A 5,956-nucleotide genomic window follows, 5' to 3' on the forward strand; every position below is an offset into this window, starting at 1 on the left:
ACCTCACCATCATCTAATGAATGTAATTTTATCTCTAACATAGGTGGATGAGATAATGTGTTAATGTTGGAAAGAAATCATTAAAATTAACATATAATCAATGAGAAGATTATAATCCCCTCATTTTAATTATTTTAATTATTTGACTGCAAATCAGCTAGAATTTATATCCTAAATTAATGTATTAAATCTTTCCTTAAAAAAACTATGCATATATGTATACTGCCTCTACTGACCTAAAGGTGAGATAATTTTTAAAGGAAGGGTACATAGAAAACCCTAAAAAAAAAAAAAAAACTCATATTTATCAAGCCAGGCAGCCACCCCCACGGCGCTGGAGAAAAACAAAACTGACGCCCCTCCCCAGCTTTTCGCCCTTCACCTTCTTCTTCCTCACTCACCTGCTCTTCTCCACAGACACCCGGACAAAAGCCTCTCTTCCCCTGTCTCAGCCGACTTAGAGCATTCGGCCACCACCTCCTCATCTCTCTCTATCGGTTGCAGCCCCTTCTTTAGACCTCACTCCCCCAGCCTGCAACCACCATAAACACCATTTACAGGCCTTCCCTCTCTGTCAACACAGCCCACACAGCCCCCAGAAACGGCCCTCCACTCATTTTTTTTTCTCCCTCAGCTCAGCCCCGCCTGATAACATTCAAAACCAGAAGCCACAGCCAAGCCTCTCTTTCTCTTCCTTAGCCCTTCCACCAACAGTAACAGAGAAGCAACACCAGAACCGCAGACCGGCTTCCCTCGAAAAATCCCAGCAGCTAGCAGCACGACCTCTGCTGAACCATGGCCAGCACCAACAACAACCAGAAACGAGCTGAGCCACCCCAGTTGTAGCCTTCTCCGCAGCCATATCCTTCCTCAGCTCCAGTGATGGAATCAGCAGAAGCCATCCTCCCCTCAGCCGCAGTAGCAGAATCAGCAGAAGCCATCCTTCCCTTCCAGCAACACAAGAAACAGAGGAGAAATATCGATCAGCCAGCGGGCCACCATTTCCCGTTTCGTCTGCAACCGCGCTTGAAACTAGCAGCGACAACAGCCGACAAACCTGGCTCCACCGTGAACAGAGAGCAGGGGCATCCTTCGTGAGCAGCAACCTGTCGTCTTCCTCCACTTCGCCTCCAGCCGTTGCCTTGCCAGGTAAGTCTTTCTTTCACTGTTCTGTTTTGCATTTAAGTCAAGGATTTGGGCACTGTGCGAAGGTAAATTAATTACCTTCGCACTGTGCAGTGCATGCGTGCGTAATTCACGCATGCAATCTGCAACATTAACCAGCCGGGTCACTGGTTTGGGCCAGTGACCCGGCTAGGCCTGCTGGGTTCAGCCCAGCCATATGGGCCGAGCTGGACCCAGCCCTAAAAATCAAACGAGTAATATCATTAGTTTTCTCATGTATTTAGTTTATGGTTTGTTATTTTTTTATATTGTGGAAATACAAATCGGTATTAAAATACTCGATTTTTCCATAAAATGTATACATTATGTTTAAAAAAAATATTTTCTTATATACGGCCAATACTTTAACATATTTTGAATGTTTTTTTAAATAAATATTTGAAGTTTTGAAAAAATATGTTTTTGTATGGATTTCTTAAACACGATAAAAAATTTATTTTCTTGCATTTCTGGATTTTATAACATGTTTGTAAAACTCCAAAGGGTATTGGTCAATATTCCAAAAAAATACAAAAATCTTATCTTGGAGGAATTCATCTATTATTCACCGTTAATGCTTGGATAAAGAAATCCCAAATGGATGAATATCCAAAATATTATTGGGAATAACTTGTTATTATTTACTGTTAATGTTTGGATAAAGAAATTATAAAGGGATGAATATCCAAAATATTATTGGGAATAACTTGTTATTATTTGCTGTTAATGTTTGGATAAATAAACTCTAAGTGGTAAATATCCAAAATAATTTTTTAGGAATAATAAGTCATCAAACATCCTTGAAAGAAGCCTCGATTAGAATTGAGAACATTTCAATTTTTGACTCCATAGTTTACGAGCCATGAGTATGAAACACTAAGGTAAAAAGAGGCTTTTAAAACTCTCTGAATTTCCTTAGATTTCTGAATCTTTGTCCCTCCTCATGATTTATAAGTCGTATTTTGAAATACTAAGAGAAAAATGAACTTTTAAAGCACATGTAATCTTCTTAGATTTCTACCTATCTTATGAATCATAGGTTATAAATTTAGTCTGAATCAAACATTAGTTCTCCTTAATACTTTGTAGACATATCTAAGGGTGTGATCCATATTGACCAAGGGATCTTTCTTTTTAGACCTTGAGTCCAAGTTTGTTCATCATAGTTAAACTTATCCAAGAAAAACTGATGGGATTATCAAAAACACCAACACTATAGCAATTATAAGGTAAATCAAACACCAAACAACTTACCTTAGGTAGGGCGTATTAGGGATGCTAATACCTTCCCTTTACGCAACTAGTCCTTCGCCTTAGAATATCTGAAAGACCAGTTAAATTTCCTAGTAACCATTATACTAGGTGGTGACTCCAAAGAACTAATCAAAGTAAAAACAAATGAAAAATCACCAACGAATGCCACACAAGGGACGTGCAACACATAGGATCCAAGAAAGTTTCAAATCAAGCATCTAACATTCCATTAATGAAAAAATATAACTAGAATGTTTAGATATTGTAAGAAACCAAGTCAGAAATAAAGTCTAAGTTGTAGTAGATTCTAAATTACAATAGAGTTATAACATCAATATAGTTAGTTTTCAACACAAATTCTAAAATATTTAACTAATCTTAATGACCATATAAAAAAAAAGGAATTAAGTCACATTAAGGGCTCAGAATCAGAAGAAGAATTTTAACAAAAGATAATAGTCGAGGGAGGGAATAAAAGAAGCAAATGATGATAGAAATTAACTCTTTTCTTCTTCTTTACAACGTTCTTTTCTCTCAATTTTTGTTAATTTTCCAACAACTATAAACTAAACTTTGACTTTTAGTTTAAGGGGAATAAAAACCATCTCCATTATTAAGTTGTGAGAAGTAATATTATGATTGTAATTCTTTCAAATTCAAGTACTTATTTATCCTTATTTTAGAATTATGCTATTGATTTATGTCCATGTTTATTGAATTGTTTTGAGATGGTATATATGTGCTTTCTAGTTTCTTTCAATCCTTAATTGTTGCTAAGAACTAAAATAAAAAGAAAAGAAGTTAACTTGATTGTTGCAACTATCACTTTAATTTATTGGGAGGAATTAGCTAAATTAAATTGCTCAAGCTTTTGAATGGTTGTTTAGAATAAATTTTATAGTCTTTACTCTTAAAGCTATTGTTGAGTGAATTAAATTTTCTTTTCAATATTAAATTCGCTTGATGGTAAGAAATTGATTAAAAAGATTTATCTAATCAATTCACTTATAATCTCCTCGATTCCCCTTAGCTTTAAGGGATATTGAATTTATTTACTTTAATTGAAATGATATTTATTTTACTTCGATAATCAACAGATTTATAGAAATGAATGTCTAAACCTTTGAACTGATTTAACAACATATTAATTTATTATTTTTATTTTTAGAGTTTTGTTTCTTTAATTTTTTATTCAAAATTCAAATCCTTCGTTCTTTTTTATTTTAGTATATTTCATGATTATTCTTTGAATTTATTTTGTTTGTGATAATAAAGTTAAAATTATATTTTGAAGGTTTATATGACTGACCACTTACCTTAGGTATGGTATACCATGAATGCTAATATCTTCTTTTAATATAAGTAGTCCTCTTATCTAGATTTTAAAACAATTTAGAATTCTTAGTGACCAAAATAAAAGATAACCGATCTCATTCTTCCTCTTTTACAAATAAAGAATGTCGCACCCTCCCGAGTGTAGTGCGACATCGCAGGGATCCTCGATTGATTTCGGGGTCTTTTATTTTGATTGTGTATAAGGGAGTCACCACCTAGTATTATGGTTACTAGGAAACCTAACTGGTCTTTCAGAGATTCTATGACAAGGGACTGGTTGCGTAAATGGAAGGTATTAGCACTCCTAGTACGCCCTACCGAAGGTAAGCTGCTTGGTGTTTGGTTTGCCTTATAATTGTTATGGTGTTGGTTTTTCTAATCCCATTAGTTTTTCTAGGTTTGATTCTAACTAAATTTATTAAGATAGAAATCCAACGAGATTCCATGTGCTTTAAAAGCTTATTTTTCCCTTGGTATTTCAAGAGTTTGCGACTTGTAAATCGCAAGGAGGAGAGACAAAAATTTAGAAATCTAGGGTGCTTTAAAAGCCTTTTTTTTTTGCCTTAGTGTTTTATACTCTCACGGCTAGGCTAGTAAACTGTGGAGTAAAAAATTGAAATGTCCTCAATTATAATCAAGGCTTCTTTCAAGGATGTGTGTGGATTTATTATTCCTAGAAAATTATTTTGGATATTTACCACTTCGGGTTTCTTTATCCAAATATTAATAGTGAATAATAACAAATTATTCCTAATAATATTTTGGATATTTGTCTTTTAAGGATTTCTTTATCCAAACATTAGCGGTGAATAATAGATGAATTTTCCCCCAAATAAGATTTTTATATTTTTTAGAATATTGACTAATACACTTTGGAGTTTTACAAACATGTTGTAAAATCCAAAAATGCAAGAATTTTTTTTTTTGTGTTTAAGAAATCCATGCAAAAACACATTTTCAAAACTTCCAATATTTTTTTGAGTATATAAAAAAACATTTCAAAACATGTTAGGGTATTGGCGTATGCAACACACAAAAAGACATTTCTTATATATATATTTGTCACATTACGTCGAAAACCGGGTATTCTAAATGTGAGATTGAATAAGAAAACCGGGTATTCTAAATGTGAGATTGATATTTTTTTATATAAAAAACAAAAAAAAAAGAAAAAAAATACAGGTTTAAGTGATTTTGCCTTCCCTGGTTACTGTTCAAGTGAATTAAATTTCACTTGAACAGTAACAAATGCAACTAAGAATGCATGCAAAAGCTGGGAAATAAAAAAAAAACAAAAAAAAAAGCTGGGAAATAAAAAAAAATAATACACATGCAAGTGAATTAATCCTTCCCTGGTTACTATTCAAGTGAATTAAATTTCTAAAAAATGCAAACTAAGAATGCACAGTGTCTTAACATACAAAAATGCTAAAAAAACTGGAAAAGTAGAGACACAGCTTACCTGGTCCGCTGGTGACCCCAACTCTTTCAATCCTCCATTGTCTACAAATCCCTGCTTATTCTGAATGCCCAAAATGAATTACAAGCTGATGGACAGAGGTTTTGCTTTCTCGCCTCTGGTATCCAAAGAGAGACTCCTTTCTCCTTTCTCCTTTCTCTGTTTCGGTCTCCTCTCTTTCTTCTGGTTTTCTGCACCTTCTTCTCCTCTGTTCTGCAGATTTTATTTGCAGAAAGAATGAAGCAAAGACAAAAAGTCAGTCCCTACTTCTTCCTTGTTTCTTTTCTCTTTTTTTCATCTTTTCTTTTCTCTTCTACTACCTGCCTCTCTTTCGTATTTTTTTTGTCTTTCTTTTTGCTTGTTTTTCCTACGCTTTCTTTCTCTGTTTTCTCCTCTTCGTTCCTCTGAAGACTTTCACAGTTGAAAAGATGAACCCCTGTTCTTTGTATTTTTTTTCTCTATGTTTTTTTTTGCTCATATTCTGCCTCTCTCTGGTTCTTTCTTTCCTCCTGTTTGCATTTCTTTCCCCCTGCTCTTCCTTTTTGTTTTTTCTCTTTTCATAGTTAACAAAGAGAAACTCCTCCTGTTCTCTGTGTTTATCTCTACTCCCTCTGTTCTCTTTCCATTTTTATGCTGCTCCCTCTTTTCCTTCTTTTATTGACTGCCTCTCTGTGGACATGATGAAGGAGATGGCGATGAAAGCATGTTATGCTGGTTGAGTTCATGCCCCTGCCCCTGTATTTT

The sequence above is a fragment of the Populus euphratica genome, unplaced genomic scaffold, assembly GCF_000495115.2.
Source record: "Populus euphratica unplaced genomic scaffold, PopEup_1.0 scaffold57.1, whole genome shotgun sequence".
Taxonomy (NCBI): domain Eukaryota; kingdom Viridiplantae; phylum Streptophyta; class Magnoliopsida; order Malpighiales; family Salicaceae; genus Populus; species Populus euphratica.